The following is a 25,654-nucleotide window of genomic DNA, read 5'->3' as shown; positions in this document are numbered from 1 at the left end:
GGCCCAGAGAGAGAATTAAAGAGAAAGACAGATACAAAGGTGAGCTCTTTAATTTAAAACGTGTTCATTACTTTAACTTTGAAGTAAAAGAGAGGTTGGCAAAATGTATTAGAGACCAAGAAGGCTGTATGTATGTGTTCAGAAGATGAGTGAGGAGGTATACTGAGGTAAGGTGTAAAGGGTTGAGACTGTACAACAAGGACATGTGGGAGGCAAGATGATAAAGGTATGCCTTTGACACCTGTGGGGCAACACTGGTGAAAAGCAGAATAAACTAGATAACTAGCTCCTGAAAAGTCCCAGGATAATGGGATGTCCAATAGTGTCCAGTCAGCAATACCCAACAAGGGGGTCATATAGTGGAAGCCTGAGAGGTGCAATGTAATTTCTGTCCTTGAGGAGCTTAAAGTGTCTACCTCAAGCAAGAATCCTAAAGATTCTCGAAGATCTGTCCCAACTCAGACTTTATGATTTAATGAGGCCAGAATTGGGCCAAATAAAATGAGATGCTGAAGTACTGATACAAGGCAACAGATGCAAAATGCAAGAATTTAGAGAGAAGAGATAGTGCTACAGACCAGATAGACTGAAGAGCAAACAAGAGGATAAGATAAGACAGGTCAAAAGGAAAAGGAGGTTGAGGAAGGTATTCCAGAAGGCAGAGAGGAGAGTACATTGTGTAAAGGTACCACCTAAGACACCACACACAAACCAGTTTGGCTGGAGTGGAGAGTTCTGACAGAGACAAGACAGTGAATAAGGTCATCAAGGTCATGCTATCAGAAAGAGAAAATTCAGGTGACTTGTTGACATTGTTTCTCTTCATTATTATAGCTATTTGGGTGCAAAGAATGAATACATTAAAACTACCCCCAACTCATCTTTGTATGGGGTTTACCGCTTGAGATGAAACTAAAGCAGGTATTTTAATTTTTCCAAATGAACTGAACTTAAAGAACATAGCAAGTCCAGATGGACAGGAAGATCATGATGACAGTATGTAAATGACTGGTTTGGCAGCAAAACAGGGCTACAGGCAATGGGCAGCTTAGCAAAGTTTTGTAACTTGTAGGGTAAAACGTTTCTTGAGAAAGTTTACTCTAGGGGCTGGCACTGTGGCGTAACAAGTTAAGCCACCATCTGTAATGGGGTTCCAGGCTCCTGGCTTCAGCCTGGCCCAGCCCCTGCCACTGTGTAGCCATTTGGGGAATGAACTAGCGAATGGACAATCTCTTCTCTCTGTCTTTCCCTGTCCCTCTCTCTGTAATGCTGCCTTTCAAGTAGATGAATAAATCTATATTTAAAAAAAGAGATACAGTTTAGTAGCAAGTGCAAATATGAATTTACAATATGGAGATCAATTTAAAAGTTCAACTGTCATAAACTATATCTGAGAGTGTCCAAAAGGCCCTGAAGTAGGCTGAGGTGGGGTGAGAACAGAAAGGAAGTGATGGGGTAGGGACCAAGAAGAGGAGTGATTCAATATATTTCAAGACAATGAATTGGCAACTCATTCTGTGAGGGATTTCATAAAGATGAACCTTGCCACAGTTTTCTGCATAAGGATGGTAATGAGCCAATATGAATAAGATGCACATGAAGGACATTTTCAACAGTCTGCAGAACTTGAGTGATCAAGTTTGGACACAATTACATAAAAAAAAATGTGAAGAATCCCAGCAGTAACACACAGGCAGATAATGGCTCAGGCCAAGAACTGGGTATGTGGGGGTCTTTGCACTCTTCACTGAAATGGCCATACTGTATCTGCAGGGCACTAAACCGCAGAATGCTGTATATGCCTCGAATAGCCAGCATGTAGTAATACACTTGTGCTACTCTTAGTCCTAAGCAAGCTACCTAGCCTGTGCTGGCGTTCTTAATATGAAACACTAATATTTCCCTCATTTCCTAACCCCTGTTACAGGTCTAAACCCAAGACATAACACATGATAAAACGGGCAGTCAAGTGATTTTTATTTTACTGCTCAAGGGAAATTTAGACCAAACTGGGAGAGGGGAGGAAGGACTCGACAACTTGGAAGGACCTTACTCATGAGCTCAAGTCCTCTCCAAAAATAGACACAGTTAGACTATTCATTTAGTATATAAACTTATTACATCTTACCACTTGGCAGACTGACAGAATGAATAGATTCATTATCTCTTCAGTTATGCTTTTCTTAGGAGCTGTCAAGACTTTGCACACCACATTTCCTCCAAGAACCCACTCTAAGAATGTCTCTGCTATGAGTCGCTCACATAGCACTTACACACATTCTGCCTTGCATTCCAGTTTCTTTGCATTGTGCCTTATCTTGCCCCAAGAGAAGAGACTGATTTTGCCATTGCTTGGAGGTCTCAGATACACGGTAGAATGTCCATAACTACTTGTAAAATAAATCTTTCTGCTCTTAGGTGAAGTAGAGCTGCTCACATTCGTGTGAAGTATTTGCCATTGCAATGACCCAAAAATGTCTTTCAGCAGCTATTCAAATTACTTCCTTTTCACCATTATTGCACAAGAAAATTCAGATAAAATGATTTACAATTCGGGAAGATTTTAGGGTGTGTTGGGTTTAGGGACACACACTCCAGCCTGTTGTTCTGCCCAACCACCTACCCAAGGCGTGGTGACTAATGGCATGACAAATACTGCCTACATCTTATGCTGACATTCTAAAATGTGAGCTCATGAATAAGCATGGATCTGAACTTGGGTTCAAGAGACAATATATGCTGAGTTGAAGGTTAATCTGTGTTCTCTCAGTGAGTTAAAGAAGAAAAAACGTATTCTTTTTGAAAAATTATTAAATTAATTTTCATTTATTTGTAAAACAGATGGAGGGGTGGGGAGAAAGGGAGACAGGGAGAGATCAATCTCCCATTCACTGGTTTACTCCCCAAATGCCCACAACAGTGGAAGCTTTACCAATCCTACAGCCAGGAGCTGGGAACACCATCTGTGTCTCCCACATGGGTGGCAGGAACCCAAATACTTGAGCCATCATCTGTTGCCCCCAAGGATGCACATTAGTAGAAAGCTGGAATGGACAGCAAATGTGGGACTCAAATCAAGCACTCTGCTATGGCATGCGAGCATCCCAAGTGGCATATTTAACTGCTGTGCCAAATGGCCACTCCAGAAGGGAAAAAAAACTGTTTAAACAATCTGGGGAACTGGATTCTCATTCTAACCCTTGCCTCACTGACTTGAGCTGACCTGTAAAGGCAAGTGGTTGACACTTTGGCATCTTAGTTACTTCATACCAAAGTTGATATGAAGAAACATCCATTTGGGAGGCTAAAAACCTGCTGAAACTTTGTAAAAGAATTCTTCCAATCTTGTTTAACTTTTGAGACCTACTGTATATATTTTAAGACAATATGCATAAGTCACTGTCCTATGCTGTCTCTAGGGTTTATTCAGCAGAACTGTGTCATGGGTTAGATGCCTCCAAGAATATCTACCACCCTGGAATGAAATACAAGAATATATAAGAATGAAATACCACAAGAATGAGTATCAAATTCTATACTATTGTATTATAGTCAAATTATAACTTTATAAGGTGTATTATTAATCAGCTTCTCATTACTACATTGAAATACCTGATGTAACTAACTTTACACAGTTTTGGAGGTTCAAGTCCAAGATCAGGTAGCCTCATTGCTCTGGCCTCTGTGAAGGTGGTGGACAGCAAAGGTATGCTGCTGAATGATCACATGGTGAGCCAGAAAACAGAAAGACTGGGTTCTACTCAGGCTACATAATCATCCCTCTCATGCTAACTACCTTTTAAAAAAAGATTTATTTATTTATTTGAAAGGCAGAGTTACAGGGGTTAGGGAGGGGGGGAAGGAGGGAGGAGGAAGGGAGAGAGAGGGAGAGGGAGAGGGAGAGGGAGAGGGAGAGGGAGAGGGAGAGGGAGAGGGAGAGGGAGAGGGAGAGAGAGAGAGAGAGATCTTCTATCCTTTGGTTCACTCCCAAATGGCTGCAACAGCCGGAGCTGGGCCAGTCTGAAGCCAGGAGCCAGAAGCCTCTTCCTGGTCTGTCATGTGGATTCAGGGGCTCAAGCACTTGGGCCATCTTCCACTGCTCTCCCAGGAGCATTAACAAGAAGCTGGAACAGAAGTGGAGCAGCCAAGACTCTAACCAGTATCCATATGGGATGCCAGTGTCACAGGCAATAGCTTTACCCACCATGCCACAATGCCAACCCCTGCTAACTAACTTCTGAGGGCACACTCCCCAGTAACCTAAGAACCTCCCACTAGGCTGACCTCCTAAATGCCATAATTGGATTAAGTTTCTACTCCCTTAGTGCCATGAACTTATGACTCTGGGGTTTAAAGTCCTGTGTGAATTTGGGGGCCAAATCATATCTAAACCATAGCACAAGGTAAAAGTGGCTTACTATACACTACAATCCAACACAGCTATAAAGGACTTTTCCTTTTTAACTGCCTACTTTCCTCTATTTCTTCTTTTGGCATCTGACATAAGAGGGCTCCCTATTCTTGCAATGCCCTCATCTTAGTTTATATTAGTAGTATTCCAGTTCTCCTACTGCCTCTCTGATCCTTCTTTTTTTTCAGTCTTTGTTGTCACCTCTTCCTTCCTCAAGGTTCCTACTTGTGTCTAGTCTCTCTCAAGAATATATCTTATAAATCACCTCTCTAAATTCTATCAAGGGTTTCAGACATCATTATTCTCAAAGACATTCCAAACTCTAAATAGCTATTCCTGTTCTCCCATTCAAGCTACAGCATATTTCAAATCATTTTATCACCAAGTGAAAAGTCTGACACCTGAAAAACATACCTAAACTCATCAGGACTTTCCAAAGCAGATTTCATTCTTCTCAAATTCCCTACAATCACAATTGCTGTTTCACACTTTACTAAGAATTCTCTTTTGTGCCCTCCTCCTTTAACCTCTGTATTTAACTTGCTGCCAAGTGTGAAGTTCCTTGTTTTCAATGTTTCAGAATCATTCCTTGAATTTCATTCCCACTTTTCCTACTTATGTCTCAGCACTAACTGCTTTACATCTTTCCTTCTGTTTATCCCTCTCCAAGGCCATTCCCTTTGTTGGCCACATTCCATCACTGACTCCTCCCCTACTTCCCAGCTCTCCAAGGCCCTCTTCTCTAGGCAAGACAATTTCCTCAAGGCCAGCCCATCCCACCCCCAACCAGTGGTGTGTTATTGGGCCAGACTGGATTGTCATCTCTCCTGTATACATGTCCAAATATTAACTGTCTTTACATGCCAGCTCAAGTCTCACATCTTTCACAACACTCTCCCTTTCATAAACTCTCTCTGGACAATACCACTCACAACTTTATTGTATTCTCATTCTCTAGCCCTAACCCATTTTTTAAAATAATATATTAGCACAAGAGAAGTAAAAGTCAGGGCATACTTCTCTCAGATCCTCCTCACAACGGGTGCTCAAGAGATGCTTCTGGAGTATACAATGATTATTGTTCAGACTACACTATTTCATTGCAAAAGCTTTCGTTCTTACTTCTCTTCTCAAAGATCACATACTAAATCTATAAAAAGCAGTCCTGACACTCCAGTCCACTTCTCCACTCCTTCACCTCTACCCCTTTGGAATTTAACACATTTTCAAAAACACACACCTCAGCATATTAAAAGTCTGCAATTTTAGAACTTTAGAGACAAAGGACCACAAAATCCAGCTAGATATTTCACTTACACATAGGAAAACTGCATTTTCCCCATAGCATTCAGGTTTAAACAAAGCCCTTAAATTAAAAAAGCAAGGACAGCCGGAAACCCTTCCTCTCCAGGTCTCTGGGGGAAACGCTGCTCTGAGGCTGACCTTGGTGATAGAAAAAGTGGGTGTGGGGAGGAAACCGAAAAAGCCTAGAATGGAGAGCTCAGCCAAGTAAGGAAGAGACCCAAATCTACTGGAGGCCAGCACATCTCTCTCTAATGCCAGAAGTACGCAGGAATATCACTTCCTAACTTGTCTTGCCAGATTGTTAAATCTGCTTAAACCATCGTATTGCTTAACCCACCACCCGGCCACCAAATAACAAGTCCTCTCTAGTTAGCTGAAGGAAACATCATACCAATTGCACACCTTATTGTACCTTGCCTAACAGTAACTGCAACAGTTAGATTTTTGTGGGCCAGCAGAACTTAATTAACAACTTTATAAACCGAGGAAAATTATACCTCTACATTCCTTAATTAATCATACAGGCAAGCAAATTACTTGCATTAAAAGCAACCTAAAAAAGTTGCTGGCTTGCCTCAAGGTTAATGCAACATTGAGTTAAGAAATTATTGCTGGGGAGAAAATGAATAAAACAACATGCAGAACACTCAGCATATTGTCTTAGAGAAGTGTTAGTTGAGCTGCAATAGACTTAAGCGGTGTAACTGTTTTTCTCCTTGACACAAACCTTTACTACACTGGTTAGATATTTCTTCTCTTTATTCCCTTTTCATTGCCAAAAAGAGACCTTGGAAATTCTGCTAGTGATGCACCAGGACAGTCATTGGGAATTTCACTGTGGGTGCCGCTTAAATGCCAACCCTACAAACCAGATAGGATGCCTAAGAAACAAAGAGGCACGTTCTTAGGCACAAGTACTTTAATACACTGTGTCTAATCCTACAGTAGCACACAAAAGAGTATGTCAAAATTCACCTTTTGAAAGCTCCAAGAAAGCAGTAATTGCAGGGAAATGGGGATATGGAAACCTTTTCATTATTTTTCTAAGCTGAAATTTGGGAGATCAAATTTAGAAAGAAAAGAAAGGAAAAAATAGGTGAGAGCAAGAGAGAAGGAGAGAGAGAGAGAGAGGGAGAAGGGGGGAGACAGAGAGAGAGACCCCAAGACCTTTATGCATAGTCTATGGCACAAGTCAAGAAGATGTAGCCAGCCAGCTCATAAATTTACCACTAACCACAGCTAAATATAATTCAAAACACCTGGAAAGCTTTTTTTTAAAAAAAAAATAAATGAACTGAAAGACCCTATAGATTTGGGCAGTTGTCAGAGTTTGTGCTGCCAGACAGATGGCGTCAGTGCTCTCAGGACAATGAGACAAGTCAAAGGCTTAATTCATTCAACTGAGCAGCACCTCTGCACATGGATTATTATTTACACTTCATAACATACACTCCTTCTAACACCGCATGTTTAAGAAACCATCACTGGGGCTATGAAGGAAAGGACAAAAAGCTCCCAAATTCTCACCATCCTGGGTTACATGAGCATGTTCACTTTGTGGGAAATCACTGAGCTGCAACTGGATTTGCACACAATTTTGTATGTGTACTATATTTAAAAACTTCCTGGCATCCTTTGGCTAAATTAGTACCATCATTAAACACCTTGTTATGCAAATACTGAAATGGCACGGCATTCTAGCCATTTAGATTAATCACACCGGTTGAGATCGAAATGTAACTGCTTATGAACTAATGGCACTTGAGTAATAAGAACACACCCTGCAATTAAACACGTAAGAGACAACTTATTCATTGATCAAGGAGTGTACACACTGGACCACTTGACCTGAAATAGGATAATTCAGCAATTTCTAAAGTTGGGGTAACTATAATACTCTGTTTAAAGACCCTCTCTGTCTAATCTCTAAAAGGAAAAAAGCATTACATGGCAGGTGTACGTGTGTTAATAGAAATTGGGCAAACAGAAAGCATGAAATTTCATGGAATCCCAAAACCAGTGCCTGGAATAACAGGTGTGAATCAGCAGAAAATGTCAATGAAAGGCACAATACTCCCCAACCAAAATTTGTGCCATGGTCAACACTATACAGAGGCCAAAAAGATACATAACAGGGCAATGCTGGAAAGTGAGTGTTCTGTATATGCCCAAACTACAATCAACCAACTTGATATATTTTTTTAAGTGCATGTTTTAATCAAGTGCCTCCTATGTATTTTGAAAGACAGATTTTTGAAGAGGAGAAAGATAAGGTATTTTTATTTGGATAGAAGATTCATTTAACCAATATATATGGAAGGACTCATACACCTAGGTGTTATGATAAAGTATGTATTTTTGGAAGGCACATTTTATACCCTTTAAGATCCCAAGCTACTTAGAAAGCCATGGTGGGTTGGACTAATGGAGATGGAACAATTATAGAAAGATAAAACCTGGTGTAGAATCAGGTGCCATGTGAGTAGTATGGTCTGAAGAGTAAGTAGAGCAGTGGGAGTTCAAGAAATGGTCTATTAACAGGTTTGGGGGACAGCACTGTGGCACAGCGGGTTAAAGCCCTAGCCTGCAGTGCCGGCATCCCATATGAGTGCCGGTTCGTGTCCCAGCTGCTCCTCTTCTGATCCAGCTCTCTGCTGTGGCCTGGGAAAGCAGCAGAAGATGGTCCAAGTCCTTGGGCCCCTGCACCCACATAGGAGACCCAGAGGAAGCTCCTGGTTCCTGGCTTTGGATCGGCACAATTCTGGCCATTGTGGCCAACAGGGGAGTGAACCAGCAGATGGAAGACTTCTCCCTCTCTGGCTCTACTTCTCTCTGTAACTCTGTCTTTCAAATAAACAAAATAATCTTTAAAAAAAAACAGGTTTGTACAGTTGCAGAGTAGATCCAACCTGGGTCCTCTAACATGGATAGGTGAGGTATACATAAGCAGGAAGCCATATCAGAAGTAGAGGATCCAGGACTCGAACCAGGCATGCCAATATGGGATGTAGGCATACCGAGTAACAACACAACCACTGCACCAAACACTTGCCCCTTAAATTTCATTTTTTTTTTAGATTTACAAGACACAAGACACGGAAATTATTCTATAGAATTCCTACATAAATTCTTATTAGTTTCTATACTTCTCTCTGCAAACACTGGTAATAAGGAGTTTGGGGACTGACATCAGTCTTGGGTTATACTATGAATAGCACTACTCTGCCTCTTGCTCATTCTGTTTGTCTTGCCTTTTACTCTGATGCTTCTGACCCTGGCCTCAGCTTGGGTAGGACAATATTACTCCAGTTTTTCAAAAGATTGATTTATTTGGAAGGCAGAGAGAGAGAGAGAGAGAGAGAGAGAGAGAGAGAGAGAACACGTCTTCCATCCACTGGTTCACTCCCCAAATGGCTGCAATGGAGCAGCTGAGGTTCAAACCAGCGCCCATATGAGATGCTGGCACTGCAGGCAGCAGCTTTACCTGCTAGACAACAGTGCCGGCCCCATTACTCCAGGTTTAACACAACCTAATTCAGATGTCCCTTCTGCCTGGGGACTTGCAGAAGAAATGTTTTACTATGCCTTAAAAACATCATCATATAAAGTTTATAATGATGCTTGTGGTCTGTAAACAGTCAGTTTGTGGAACCTAAGTACCTAAGTATTTCCAATGGTATCGTATATGAAAACTAGTGACTGTTTTTCTCCTTTGCCATACTTTGTTTGTACCTACGAGGCACTGATTCATATGGAATTAATAAACAGTAGTTAATAGAATGCTTTCATACAAGTGCATTGCTATTAGTAAGTTTCCAAAAGCACAAACAAATTCTTCTCTGAATCTGATAGAAAAAGGGTCTTACCAGATAAGATACCATCCATCTTGTACAAAAACCATATTGTTTACCACCCAAAAAGGGCTCAGGAAAATAAGAAAGCATCTAAAGGCAGGGGAACTGCCAAAAACTTTGGTCTAGTTTAGAAGATAACACATGGCCAGCGCTGCGGCTCACTAGGCTAATCCTCCGCCTGTGTCGCCGGCACACCAGGTTCTAGTCCTGGTCGGGGCGCTGGATTCTGTCCCGGTTGCCCCTCTTCCAGGCCAGCTATCTGCTATGGCCCGGGAGTGCAGTGGAGGATGGCCCAAGTGCTTGGGCCCTGCACCCGCATGGGAGACCAGGAGAAGCACCTGGCTCCTGGCTTCAGATCAGCGCAGTGCGCTGGCCTCAGTGGCCACTGGGGGGTGAACCAATGGAAAAAAGGAAGACCTTTCCCTCTGTCTCTCTCTCTCACTGTCCACTCTGTCAAAAAAAAAAAAAAAGAAGAAGAAGAAGATAACACATGACTACATGGCTGCAGTCTCCTGAGAGGTTATACTTCCAGAAATTTCAATAAATACATGTCAGTGGACTTTGGCCAATGAAATATTTCCGGGATATAGGGCGGATGGGGATGCCTATGAGAATAAGAAATGTGTTGGCAGTGTATGTTGATTCCCTCATCAGCACTCAGGCTTTTGGCTCATTCTGTGCCTGTGTTAGCTCTTCCTGAGCATGCCTTGCATTTTTCCTCATTGCATAATCTTTGATGTTGAAGACTGTCAAGGCCAGCAGCCTTTTCTAAATGAGTGCAAATATATATTCCTTAATCCAGCATTTTTGAAACTGTGAATGATAAAACATTTAGTGCTAGGACATGTTTCTATATTCTCCTTTAAAAATAAGGTATGCTTGTCCAATGATCCAAAAAAACTTGAAAAACATATAAGCATCCTAAAAGCTCTGCAGTAAAGATATTTATTCAATTTTTCATTTAACTCAACATTTGTGAAATGAGCTGTTCATCCAGAGAAAGATTCCTAAATATTTTCTTCAATAACTGATTTACTTTTTCTAAATTAAAAATAAAAAAATGATGGAACATTAAACCATTAATACCAAGGGAAATTTTTAATCATTCTTAAAGGTTTACCACATATGAATGAGCTAAATATCACATCAATTAACACAAAGATTAAAAGACTCAAAGAATTTCCAAAATTTAAATAAACAAAACCTTACATAGGACTACTAAGGAAAGAATATTTTACTTTTATCTCCTAGAAAAGAAATTCCATGATGTTTTCAAAACATAATGTTAATTGTCAATAAATAGAGAAAATCACTGAATAAAACAGTACACGAAGACAGCCATCTGAGTAGATGGCAAAACAATAGCTCTTTTGAATTAAACATACATTTTTTGTTAATCTGGAAGAATAACAATTATTATTAATAAAAAAAAGATAGGTCTCAATTACTGATTGCTTATAAAGCAAACCACATCCAATTAAACAGTTTTACAATACTTAAAGTAGACAAATAAAATCGCAGTGACAAGATAAAAACTATACCAATTAAGATAATATACAAAAGACAAGAAGAAAAGCAAAGAGAATAAAACAGACAACCTAACAAGCACATAAAAAAGAGTAGATTTCTATGGCAAACAACTGTTAGATTACAGGTTAAACACCCCTAATACAAAAATCCAAAATCTAAAATACTCTGAAATCTAAAACCTTTTTTTTAAATTATTTTTTTATTTTTTGCCAGGCAGAGTTAGACAGTGAGAGAGAGAGACAGAGTTATAGACAGTGAGAGAGAAAGACAGAGAGAAAGGTCTAGAAAGGTCTTCATTCCATTGGTTCACTCCCTAATGGCCACCACGGCTGGCACTGCGCTGATCCAAAGCCAGGAGCCAGGTGCTTCCTCCTGGTCTCCCATGCGGGAGCGGTCTCCCATGCGCTTCCTCCTGGTCTCCTCTGCCCTCCTGGGCCACAGTAGAGAGCTGGACTGGAAGAGGAGCAACCGGGACAGAATCCGGCGCCCCGACCGGGACTAGAACCTGGGGTGCCAGCGCCGCAGGTGGAGGATTAGCCTAGTGAACCGTGGCACCAGCCCTAAAACATGCAACAAATAGAAAATTCTACATCATGAAACTCAGTTCATTCACAAAATTATTTAAAATATTGTATGAAATTACTTTGAGACTATGTATATAAAGGATATATGAAACGTAAGTAAATTTCATGCTTGAGTTCTATATAGCCTCAAGATATCTCATTATATATATAAAAGTATGACGGGGCCAGCGCCATGGCTCACTTGGCTAATCCTCCACCTGCAGTGCCAGCAACCCATATGGGCGCCAGGTTCTAGTCCTGGTTGCTCCTCTTCCATTCCAGCTCTCTGCTGTGGCCCAGGAAGGCAGTAGAGAATGGCCCAAGTGCTTGGGCGCCTGCACCCACATGGGAGACCAGGAGGAAGCACCTGGTTCCTGGCTTCCGATCGGCGTAGCTATGGCCATGGAGGCCATTTGGGAGGTGAACCAATGGAAGGAAGACCTTTCTCTCTGTCTCTCTCTCTGTCTAACTCAAAAAAATAAAAATTTAAAAAAAATTTTTAAAAAGTATGCCAAAATCCCCCCCAAAAAATTCTGGCATCTAAACAATTCTAATGGGATCAGCATTTCAGATAAGGGATGCTGTATTACAAATAAAGGAATCACTGCACATAGCATAAGAAACTGATGTAACATGGTAAATTAAAGAAGGCTATTGTTTCAAATCATTAAATCATGCCACAAGCCAGTGCCGCGGCTCACTAGGCTAATCCTCCACCTGCAGCGCCAGCACACCGGGTTCTAGTCCCGGTCGGGGAGCCAGATTCTGTCCCGGTTGCCCCTCTTCCAGGCCAGCTCTCTGCTGTGACCAGAGAGTGCAGTGGAGGATGGCCCAAGTGCTTGGGCCCTGTATCCCATGGGAGACCAGGATAAGCACCTGGCTCCTGCCTTCGGATCAGCACAGTGCGCTGGCCACAGCGTGCCGGCCGCGGCGGCCATTGGAAGGTGCACCAATGGCAAAGGAAGACCTTTCTCTCTGTCTCTCTCTCTCACTGTCCACTCTGCCTGTCAAAAAAAAATCATGCCACAAATCTACTAATGTATGAATTTTAAAAGAATGATGGTTAGTTGCAAGGTGAAAAATACAAGATAATTATAACACTAAGTTGTATGCAGTAGTAAGTGTAAAAATAATTACAAATAGGTCTAAATAAAGTCTGACCTTAACAGGTTATAAAAAATACATGTTAAAAATAGCTACTCCTCTTAAGTTTCCCAATTCAAATAAAAAGGGAAAGATATTATTCACAGAATCTGGGGTAGAGAGTAAATTTTAAACCAAAAAACAAGGACACTGAAGCTGCTCCACTTCCAATACAGCTCCCTATTAAGGCACCTGGGACAGCAGCAGAGAATGGCCCAAATACTTGGCCTTCAGCACTCATGTGGAAGACCGGAACTCCTAGCTCATGACTTTGGCCTGGCCCAGCCCTGGCTGTTGTGACCATTTGAGGAGTGATCTTCCAGCAGATATTAGATCGATTGATCTCTCTCTCTCTGTCTTTCCCTCTCTTTCTGTAACTTTGTCTTTCAAATAAATAAATCTTTGTTAAAAACACACTATAAAATGATAAACAAAGGCATCAAAAATGATTTTAATATCTAGTAAATGATTTAACACTTAATAAATTTTAAAAATCTAATGTTTTTTTTTTACAAAATAAAAAACTGACAAATTCAACATGACAAACACTATCCTGGTTGGAGAATTATTCTGTTATCTGAATATGAAGAATCAAGTCAGCAACAAAAATAACAATGAAGAATTCAATGTATCTAAACAAGATAACACAATAGAATCATCAGGCTTATCATTAAGATTGAAGCAAAAAAACTTTAGGAAAATGTTATTTTTCATAAAAATGTATCACGTATTCAGACACAAAGACATTCTCAATAAATACAAAATAGCAGCATTTTTACACAGCATGCGGCAGTAAGATAAGAAATGAGAGATAATAACACAATTCAACCATATGGGAATCATAAAAATGTATCTTTCTTAAATTACAACTAGCTGGAGGAAATAAGGATTATTTAACGTACAAACAGAATCAAATTTTATCAATGGCTCTACAAGAGGTTTGGCAGCTTAAAACCATTAATGAAATTGATAAACTATTAGTAATTTTGTTTAATTAAACTTTTGTTTAATTACAAAAGAGAAAAATAGACAAGATTGCCTATAAAGGTATATTTTAGTTACAGTTAATGACAAAACTAATTTATTAAGAAATTCCATGTGTAGATATACTAAATATCATGAAAGAAACAATATTCTCAAAAAAAACCCCAAGTACCCAAAATAAAATCAAGAATCTAAATAGGCCAAAGAAATCAACAATATTATTAAAAATTTTCAAAAGAAACTTTTTGTTAGCACTTAAGTGGTTCAAATATTAAATGAACAATAATCTCATTATGCAAATAGTTCCTAAGAATGCTCTATGAAATTCATTTCTATGAAGTGAATGCCTAACTTGTAACTAAAAGCTCAAAAGGAAAATTATGGATTGGTCTTATTTATGGATATAAATTTTAGCAAAACTATACACCAACACTTAAAAAAAATGTCTATCATGACCAGTTAGGTTTTAGCCTGAGGTTGCAAGACTGATTTTAAATAAGGATAATGCATCACAAGGAAAATACAAAAAAAGCAGTAACTAAATAAATATATATGGTAAAAAAAATCTGAAAATGTAACATTCGTTTCTCATTTGAAAAGCAGAAGGTTTTTCTTTCAAGATCATAAATACCTGAAAGATGTCATCATCATTCTTAAGGGAGGCTCATTAGAGGTATTCACCAAAAAAAAAAAAAAAGAAAGAAAGAAAGAAAGAAAGAAAGAAAGAAAGAAAGAAAAGAAAAACCCCACAAACACATACAGTCACCATTCCTAATTAACCATGTTGGAAAATTTGACCACTGTACTCAATATGAAAAATCAATGCATAATATAAGGAGATAAAATAAGAACAGCACTATTTGCATACCATAAGATGCTATACCTAAAAGACTAAGATATTCTGGAAGCAAATTTAAAAATAATGAATTCAACAAAGAGACAAATTACAGGATAAGAACACAGGAACCTATTGCACTGTCATTCCAATAACAGAAATTTTTTTATTGTAGCAACAACCATTAAAAATATGCATACATGCACACATCTGAGAATTACTCTAACCAGGCACACATATATTGTAGGGAGTAACTATAGCAAAGATGACAATAGGTTAGGCTTTCCATTCCACCTGGATAGTTGCCAAATCCTATCAATGTTACCTCTATCATGGAACAATACAACATACAAAAATCTTGTCATCTAAACTCAATGACAGTTCCTCAGAACAAGAAGTTAGAGAGAGATGGCTTTTATAAAAGGAATGAATGAAACAAAAGTACATGATTATTTGCCCATTGTGTGAGTAAAAAACATAAAATCAAGTAACTTTGGGGCTTTACATATCATGAAGGCACCGCAGAAACTCTTTATACTACAACACATAGCAACTTCTCTGGCCCCGTACGCCCAGTTCAGAGAAATGACCTCATGCATCTCAAAAAAAAAATCACTCTTTACACAAGATGTGTTTCACAGCTGCTTTCATATATTTTTTTTAAATCCCAGAGATGTGATTAAGGCAACTCCATTATAGCAGATATAGCATTTGTTCTTGCTCATTTACTGCTCATTTTGAGGGATGTGCACATGAACAAAACATGCAAACTCTGCATCAAACTGTATATGTTCATTATGGACAGGTTTGTTTGTATATCAAATATACTACAAGAAAGCTTGGGGAAAATATGAAATATGTAGCCTCTGATCTCAGGGAACCTATGTGATATTATTTAATTCAGCCATTAAAATTATTAAAATGTGTATCACATGGATACATGGAAATATGAATGCATAAAATAGCATGAGTTGAAAAAGTCTAATGACAACCAAGCAAAAACACATGCATGCCCAGCAACATGAAAGGATTTTCTCTCTCTACACAGGTCAACAGAAACAAAGGAGAGAGAGAAGAATTTGTAAGAAATGTACAATATAAAAATAGTTGGTGTTCTAAATGTGTGCAATAGTTTTCTTTACTTGCACCCAAATTCAGAATGCAACTTTGAGAAGGCTTTCAAGAGAGAGGTTTGTCATAACTTAACTGCTTCTATTTGAAAGCTGGACCTCTTAAAAGGGACTAGCCTTTATGTGTCTATAACTCACTATTACTTCTCTCTTTCTCTCTCCTCTGCTTCTCTTTTAATTGCCAATAACATAAAACTGAAGTACTTCTTGTAAATTACTTGCTGCATTTACTGAAAAGGGGGCTTTATGTTCCCTTTTCCTAATTTTACAACCAGATGAATGGAACACTTCCTATTTCTTTACTTTATAAAAGTTTCTTTTCCCCGCCCTTGCAACCCTTAATTAAATTCTTTCACTGGGTCAGTGGCCCTTGACAGAATAAAAAAATTTTTTTAAAGTTCTCCCATCTTGTTTTATATGATTCTAATTGTTGAAATGTAAAAAGAAATCCTGAAAGCAGACATTATAAGTCTCCCATCAGGAGTAGAGGGCTCCTCTACATTCATGCTACCTTAGGCCCTTCAACAGATTCAAAGTGATTTTACAATGTTTATTCTTAAAATTTCCTACGTGTTTTTCTCTGGATACCACCTGCATTGAAAGAGATGTTTTGTTTCTGAAAAATAGCTCAAATGAGTACGACAAAACAGAGAAATGAGCATGGGTGACAACAACAGTCAAAGGGAAAAAAGGAACAGCCATTAAAGCTAGGATAATGGTCCCCAGATCCCCTCCAACACATGGCCCACTGGCTCTTGATGGAAACACTACAAAGCCAGAGACTCAGAATCAAAGTACACTGGGCACAAGGACTTAAACTAATTTCCTTAATGATAACACCAAGAGTTTGGTGAAATGAATCCTGAGAATATTTATGATATTGGTTTCACCTTCATGTTTAACTTGAACACAATTAATTGGAGCCCCAATACTTTCTTCTCCATGCTCTTTTACTATTATAGCAAAAGTTCAACAGCTATTGCTCTCTGGCTGCTACTAACTGAAAGCAATGAACTTGGTAATATTTGGCTTTAAACCAAAATCTTGAAAGACGTGACTTTTGCATTTTAAAAGTTCATTTCACAAATAAGTCAACAAATAGGATAAAAAACTACTAAGACTGAGACACCGAAACTAAGGTGTGGACAAAAGAAATAAAATACCCATGGTCTTTCAATGTAATTTCAAGCTGCAGTGTTTGTGTTCATTCATTTGATCATTATTATTTTTTTGTTGTTGCAGTGTAGTATAAGGTTTGAGCTTCCAGATTAAAAAGTAGAGAAAGACGTGTATAAGGAGAGAGAGGAAAGCATTAACCATGAAATCATAAATTAAAATAGGATTCAAGCAACTTCAGCTATGTGGGAGAATGGATAGTGGAAAAAGAATTCACACAATGTCTTTGGATTATAGTGTGCGAAATGATAGCACATCAGGGAAAGGAACTTTAAATAAATGCTATTGGGGAATGACTAGAATGCATTCCAGATGAGTCAAGGATTTAAATATTTTTAATTATGAAAAATTATAAGAAAATGGAGTGGTATGTTTAGGCTCAGTGCATGAAAGAACTGTATTAATGTTGAACCAAAAGAAGAAAAGATCAACCGTGTGTGATGAATATGACTAAATAAAATACATTTTAAAAGTATTAAGTTTAAACAGGAAGCAATACAGATTTTGATGGAGAAGGAATATAATACCAAAAAAATGAACTTCTTTTTTTAAGATTTTTTAGTTATTTATTTGACAGGTAGAGTTATAGACACTGAGAGAGAGAGAGAGGTCGTCCTTCGATTGTTTCATCCCCCAAGTGGCCTCTACGGCCGGCGCTGCAGCAATCCAAAGAGCCAGGTGCTTCCTCCTGGTCTCCCATGTGGGTGCAGGGACCCAAGCACCTGGGCCATCCCCCACTGCCCTCCCGGGCCACAGCAGAGAGCTGGACTGGAAGAGGAGCAACCAGGACTAGAACCCGGTGCCCATATAGGATGCTGGTGCCACAGGCGGAGGATTAGCCAAGTGAGCCACGGCGCCGGGCCCATAAAAAAAAAAAAATGAACTTCTAAAACAATCTTACAGCTGATACTAGTCTTCTCTGGATAAGTGGATTAAAAATAGAAAAACATTATACCAACAAGAAAAGAACACTAGGAAATGTTCAGTTCATCAGCAAAGAGAACATAGTATGTTCATTTACTTCACAGCAAAAGTCAATATTACATCCATATTTTATTCTCCTGAAAAATAATACTGGTTTTTAAGGATATAGTACTCTGCTGGCTCCAGGTGAATTAATCACAGTAACAAAGACTGCAGGAAAATATATATTTTCTGTCACTAGCACTTTATATGCTAGCCATTTCCATGCACTACGGGAAGGACAGCTTTAAAACTTCCAATGCACGTGTTTAGCATCTCAGTTCCTTTCAGATTTGTTTTAAATTTTCAGATTCACTTCTGTCATTTATTCCTAATCTAGTCATTGGACAATCTTTCATAGATTTTTTCCCCATCTTATTTCAGCCATTAAATGGAACTGCTTTTGGAAATGTGGGTGAAAACTAATGCTTCCCTTCACATATTTATATATCTATAAATAGGTTTTGTATAATTTTTGGTAATTTTAAAGTATTCAAGACATACTTTAAAAAAAGCATTTTAGGCTTCTTTACATTATTTGGTTATGCAAAAGCCTATATTACAGAGAGAAACAAAACTTCCAACAGGATTGAAGGAATTGCTGGGTTTTTTTGTTAGATATTCCTAAAAGTTGTATTATATTTAAATGCTATTTCAACACTGTATTATAAAACTAAGGGAGACATGCACAGACATACAATTCAGCACGCCAATAATGACAGCAATATTCATATCTTCAACTCTAAACATGTTAGGACTAGGCTATTAAAGTGACTAAAAGTAAAGTTTACTAAAAGTAAAAACTTTACTTATAAAAGTAAAGTTGCTTCAATATGAAAGAATTATAGAAAAAATAGAGAAAGCATAGCTCAAGAGGTAAAGAAAGAAAGGAAGCTGGATTTTTTTTTAACCGCAGTGGTTAAAAGATACAAAATTTCAATTAGGCAAGAAGAATAAGTTCAACAGAGCTATTGTACAACATGGTGACTGTAGTTAATAGCAATATAATAAAAATACATTATCTCAAAAAATAAATAAACAATGTATTATATTCTTGAAAATTACCACCAGTGAATTTTAAGTGTTCTCACCACAAAAAATATGAGGTAATGCAATTAGCTCGATTTATCCATTCCACAATGTGTTACATATTTCAAGACATCATGTTATATATCATAAAAATGTAAATTCTGTCAATTGAAATCAACCACTTGAAATTTTACCTAAAACTGGAAGAAAAAAATTTAAATCCATGAAGACATTGCCAAGCCAGCTGAGTAGATAGGATTGGCTAAAAATGATTTAAACTTTCTTTTTTTTAAAAAAAAAAAAGATTTTATTTATTTGAGAAGCAGACTTACAGAGAGAGAGGGAGAGACAGAGAGAAAGGTCTTCCACCCACTGGTTTACTCCCCAAATGGCTACAATGGCTAGAGCTGGGCCGATCTAAAGCCAGGAACCTGGAGTTTCATCTGGGTCTCTCATGTGGGTGGCAGCAGACCAAGGACTTGGGCCATCTTCTACTGTTCCCCAGGCCATAGCAGAGAGCTGGATCGGAAGAGGAGTAGCTGGAACTCAAACTGGTGCCCTATGGGATGTGCCACAATTGGAGGTTTAGCCTACTATGCCACACCACCAGCCCTGTCCACTTTCTTAAGTAGGAAGAGCAGCAATGATTCAAGGCTACTAAAAATCTTTAGAACTACCCCATGATACACAGAAATGAACAATATATGAGAATTGCTGACAAGTTCCTTCTTTCAAACTAATCACCTGCTTCTCCAACGTTTTAAACTGGTCAATGGCTAAACACATTCTGGTGCATTTGTGCAGGACTAAATTTTAGCCATCAAAAGTGAACAATGTGAAGTGAAATGGACACTATGAGAAACAGTGACTTGATCAGCCCTTGTCTTGAATGTTGAGGAACAACTTAATACTTTATCCCTTTTAGTATTTTTTGTTCTACTTAATACTATTGGTTGAACTCTTTAATTAACACACAATTATTCTTAGGTGTTTAAATTTAACTGAAAAGTGATCCCTGTTAAATTTAAGAGTGGGAGTAAGAGGGGGAGAAGAAGTACAATTTGGAACATGCTCAATCGGACTTGCCCCAAACGGTAGAGTTAGAAACATGCCAGTCAGGGGATTCCAATTCAATCCCATCAAGGTGGCATGTACCAATGCCATCTCACTAGTCAAAGTGATCAGTTTCAGTTCATAATTGATTATAATGATAGGATTAAGAGTCAAAGGGATCACATAAACAACACTAGTGTCTGCTAATACTAATGGATAGAATTAAAAAGGAGAGAACAATCCAACATGGGAAGCGGGATACACAGCAGACTCATAGAATGGCAGATATCCTAAACAGCACTCTGGCCTCAGAATCAGCCCTTAAGGCATTTAGATCTGGCTGAAGAGCCCATGAGAGTATTTTAGGCATGGAAAGCCAAGACACTCTGGCCAAAAACAAACAAACAAACAAACAAAAACAAACAAAAAACCCTAAATAAAAGATCTCTGCAAGTGACATCCCAGTGGAAAGAACGGGCCATCAAAGAAGGAGGTACCTTTCTCTGAAAGGAGGAGAGAACTTCCACTTTGACTATGACCTTGTCTAGATAAGAAAGAAGTCGGCACACTCAAAAGGCTTCCACAGCCCTGGCAACTCATGACAAGAGCCTAGGGTGATTACTGACACCATTAACAAGAGTGTCAATTTGTTAAGTCAACAACAGGAGTCACTGTGCACTTACTCCCCATGTAGGATCTCTGTCCTTAATGTGTTGTTCAATGTGAATTAATGCTATAACTGTACTCAAACAGTACTTTACACTTTGTGTTTCTGTGTGGGTGCAAACTGTTGAAATCTCAATATATACCAAATTGATCTTCTGTATATAAAGATAATTGAAAATGAATCTTGATGTGAATGGAATGGGAGAGGGAGCAGGAGATGGGAGGGTTGCGGGTGGGAGGGAAGCTATGGGAGAGAAAAGCCACTGTAATCCATAAGCTGTACTTTGGAAATTTATATTTGTTAAATAAAAGTTAAAAAAATTAATTAGAAAAACTGAACAATGATAAGGGTGCAGCTGATGATCAGTGGGACTAGGACAAAGGGCTACAAGTAAGACTTCTGAAAACAAAGGTAGAACACAAATCTCCTTTTGAGTAAAAATAACAAGGAGACCAAGAGACTTGAGTTGCAGAAATAGCTAGTACTTTGTGGAAAAGACACTACCCTCTTTTAAAGTTTGTCAGTGTACAGTACAGGGAAAGAATCATGTATCCTCAACCTACTTGCACTTATTTTAGAGGATAATGTTCTCCTTATCCTCTCCAAAATTGGGCCCCCCACCTGCATTTTGATTATCTTCTTCCCCACCTTTGAGGAGCTCATGCTTTAACTGTTGCCACTGGAGCTCTGCATCTCCAGTGATCCATTTACAGCAAAACCACAAACCTCCTAATCCTGCCGTACTCTCCAGCAATCCTCCACCCTTCTACCTAGACTTTGCTCCTGCGCCTTCAGCTGTCACACTGCTAAAAAAAAAAAAAAAAAAAAAAAAAAAAAAAAAGTCCACCTTTTTGGGATAGTCCACAGGCCAAATGTGCCCTTCTCAATGTATTCTCTCCACTAAATAAGGGAAACCACTTCAATGGGGGCTAAAATTGTTTTGTAAGCACTTTCATGGAGATTTTACAATTAGCAAGTGAGGTGCTATAAGCAGAGACAATTAATGTACATATGTTTAAAAACATCAACACTGTAAAGAAAACAAATAAATACCTACACTTACAGAGCAGCCATTATGCTTTTCAAAGTGTTTACCCATTGGTTAGGGTCTGGGAATACTGTATGTTTACTGTATTTGTACAGGAAATCTTAGACATGCACTATTCTAGCTTTTTATTTTTATTTTCCTTAAAAGATAAAGACGCTGAGGCCCAGGGCTTTGTGGACAATGCCTCACTTGGACTGAGCCCATAGTCTGAGCCAGTAAGTGCTCCACATGCATCCTCTCCTATAAGCTTGAATACAATCCCTATTTAACAGCTGAGGAAACAGAAGTTAATTTCCCAAAGGTAACACAAGGCAAGATATGTAACTTGTGAGGCCAAGTGCAAAAGGAGACTGGGAGTGCTCTTATTCAAAAAGTATTAAGAATTTCCAGACAGCACAGTATTAAACCAAGCACAAGGCCCTTCGAGGTGCCCAGTCTCCTGGGACTGCACAAGCCACATGCCCACACAATCGGCCGTGGGTATACAGTTGGTAGAAGTGGTTGAGCTGGAGTTTAAACCCACTTCCCTCAGATCTCAAAATCCTCACATATTCTCACCACCTTATCCTGTCTCCTAAGGAATTTAAGAGATCAGCTTACCCAAGGTCACATCCTTGATTTGCAACAGAGATAAAATCTGGATATAGGCAGTTTGACTCCAGTTGCCCATGGCCACAAAAGAGCCTTGTGCGCCCTGTGTCTCCTCCAGGTGATTGAGATCAGCTAGTTATGGGCAGTTGGAGAAGAGCAGCTGTCGTCATCACAGCTGAATCACTTGCTGCTGCTGGCTGGCCCAGCCCTGCCCACCACCTGCTCCACAACTCTAAAATCGGCCTTTGTATAGCCTGAACTGGGAGGGTGAAGGGGAAAGAAATGCTAGGAGATGGTAGAAGTCAGTTTTTTTTTAAGTCTCCTTCCATTGATCATCAAGACATAGATATTTTGAAAAAGCCCTCTTTCAGTCCTCATGTATAGCCTTGGGTAATGAGCACTGATTTAGTCTGAGAGGATGAATGAAGGAGTCCCAGATACCTCTAGGCATCTGATCCTTTATGACAACCAATTCTCTGCAGAAATTACATTTGACTTGGAGAGAAATGCACTGTCATTTAGAATTTTAGCACAGACATTTGATGACAGATTTTGACTGTGTCATTTATTTCACTTCTTTGAGCCTCGATTTCCTTATCCATAAAATGGGGATACACCACAAATTTCCTTGGCTTGCAAAGTACATTTGGATTTACTGCACTGTGCCTGACACATACAGATTTTTGATGTTTTACAGAGAAAAAGTCCATCTGTGCACAATAACTGCTATATATAAAAAAGAATGTATTTTTATATATTATATATGTATATATATAAAAGAATACATTCAATGATTCAATGCCAGGGAACATTTTCCTAAAACATTCAATTTGTAAGGGAAAGGAATCTGTAACCTCCCGTGCTGGTTTCCACTCCTCTTCCCTGCATGCTTATCTAAACTCCTTCCCCCTTCGGGGATCTCCCCTCAGTAAAAAGCTGTTTTAGAGAACAATCCCATCCAAATGAAATGTGAACATTTATAGGGCGACTCTGAGATGCCACTTTGGGTATTGGGTATTTGTGATGCAAGCATTTTCCTTTGAAGGAGACCTTTACTTTCATACTGTCAGAGCTGTGTCCTTGGCTCCCTTAGTGAGGCCTAAGAAAAACGTTTGGTCCTGAAGTTTTTGCTATTGTTGTTTATGACTCTTTTCTTCTCAGATAAATAAAATCAGCCCAAGTGCACCACCGGCTTTGCTTCTCCTAGGACCTCACTTCCATAAACAACACTGTCCCCCAGCAGAACAGACTGTGAATATGATCAAGTTCACCTTTGCTGCCTACCACACTAGGCAACAACCTTTTTATTTTTTTTTAATTTATTTATTTATTTGACAGTAAGAGTTACACAAACAGAGAAGGAGAGGCAGAGAAAGAGAGAGAGAGACAGAGGTTTTCCATCTGCTGGTTCACTCCCCAACTGGCCGCGACGGCTGGAGCTGGGCTGATCCGAAGCCAGGAACCAGAAGCCAGGAACCAGGAACCAGGAGCTTCTTCCTGGACTCCCATATGGGTACAGGGGCCCAAGGACTTGAGCCATTTTCTACTGCTTTCCCAGGCCATAGCAGAGAGCTGGATAGGAAGTGGAGTAGCCGGGACCCAAACCGGCACCCATATGGGATGCTGGTACTGCAGGCAGCAGCTTTATCCACTACGCCACAGCTCCAGCCCCAGCAACAACTTTTAAAAGTGCCTTTATATTTATTGTAGCAACAGAACACTCCACTGTAAAAATAGTTCTGTACATAGACAAAGTCTGGAAGAATACACAAAAATAAAAGCTGCTGTATTAAGAAAGATGAGGGAGGGGCTGGTGCTGTGGTATAGTGGGTCAAGTGGCAGCCTGCGGCACCACATCCCATAGGGCACCAGATCAAGTCCCGGCTCCTCCACTTGCAATCCTGCTCCCTGCTAATGTGCCTGGGAAAGCACCAACAGATAGCCCAAGTCCCTGAGCCCCTGCACCCATATGGGAGACCAGGAAGAAGCTCCTGGCTCCTGGCTTCAGACTGGCCCAGCTCTGGCCATTGTGGCCATTTGGGGAGTGAACCAGTGGATAGAAAAGCTTTCTTGCTCTCTCTCTCTCTAACTCTGTTTTTCAAATAAGTAAATCTTTAATAAAAACAAGAAAGAAAAATGAGGGTATGGGATCAGGTTGTTCCCACAGGTCTAACATTAAATATAAATTTTAAAAGCAGTTCTTTGCATGGATGAATGCAAACTAAAAAGCTTTCAGGCCCCCTCCCTGTTCAAACCTGTCATTTCCTAAGGAAAAGCATCCTCACCTCCCTCCATTTCAGGGCTCTTACCTATTAGTGGCAATCTGCCTCCCTTTGCCAGATCTCATATTTAGGAACTCATCAGGAATATCAGATACCAATAACCACTTCACCCTGGAAACCATCACTTCTGGTGAATTCTTTAAACACCATTCCTTGACCATTCCCACACTGGCTTCTCTTGGAGTTCTGGTGCTGGCTCTGTCATCAATCAGCTTGTATACATTACAAGTGATTCTCAAACTTCAGCCTGCTTTAGAATCCCCCTGTGAGGTCCCACTCGCTGAGTTTCTCCTTTAGTGAGTTTGGGGTAGGACCTTCAAATTTTCCTATCAGCTCCCAGGTGACTCTGCCAGTGCTGGGGACCACACTTTGAGAACCATTGCTTTAGGTAAAAGAGCTGACCCAACATAGACCAGGATTTCTCAACCTCAGTACTGACTCCCCCCCCCCTTTTTTTTTTGCTGGGGGGTATGTCTTGTACACTGTAGAATATTTAGCATCAGTCTTGGCTCCTACCCACTTGATACCCCAGCCAACTGTGGCAACCAAAAATGTTTCCAGTCACTATCAAATATTCCCTGGGGAGGCAAAAATCACACCCGGAAGAGAACCACTGAGTTACACTGACAATCAAGCTCTCGCTCTTTCTATGAAGTGATTCCTCCTCCTCTTGTTCAAAAGAGGCAGATCTTTCTCATCATTTGGCCCTTTATGTTTAACTCATCTGTGCAGTACTTAGCACTTCAGGGTTACTCAGGAGATGTTTGTTTTCCCCACAGCATCCCTGGGAAGAGTGAGAAGTGGGCAGGAAAATAGGCAGAAAGAATGTGAAAGCGCTAAATAGGAAATTAAGATGGAGCAGCATGAGGGGAGTAACATGGAAAGCCAAAGAAGACATTTAAAAACACATGCCTTCCAGGGTTGATGTTGTGGTATAGCAGGTTAAGTTACTGCCTACAATGCCAGCATCCCATATGAGTGCCAGTTCAAGTCCCACCTATTCCACTTCCTGCTAAAGCACCTGAGAAAGCAGAAGATGGCCTGAGTGCTTGGGCGTCTGCCACCCACTTGGGAGACCTGGATGAAGTTT

At 39.6% G+C, this 25,654-nt stretch overlaps 1 protein-coding gene across 1 annotated transcript in view; it reads right to left on the bottom strand.

Annotated features, from left to right (window-relative positions):
- CLCN5 (chloride voltage-gated channel 5) overlaps positions 1–25,654 on the bottom strand; it is a 176,531-nt gene that overhangs the window by 93,094 nt on the left and 57,783 nt on the right. The window lies entirely within an intron of this gene.

The sequence above is a fragment of the Oryctolagus cuniculus genome, chromosome X, assembly GCF_964237555.1.
Source record: "Oryctolagus cuniculus chromosome X, mOryCun1.1, whole genome shotgun sequence".
Lineage (NCBI taxonomy): Eukaryota > Metazoa > Chordata > Mammalia > Lagomorpha > Leporidae > Oryctolagus > Oryctolagus cuniculus.
The sequence above is the reverse complement of the archived record's forward strand: the minus strand, read 5'-3'. Positions and strand labels throughout refer to the sequence as shown.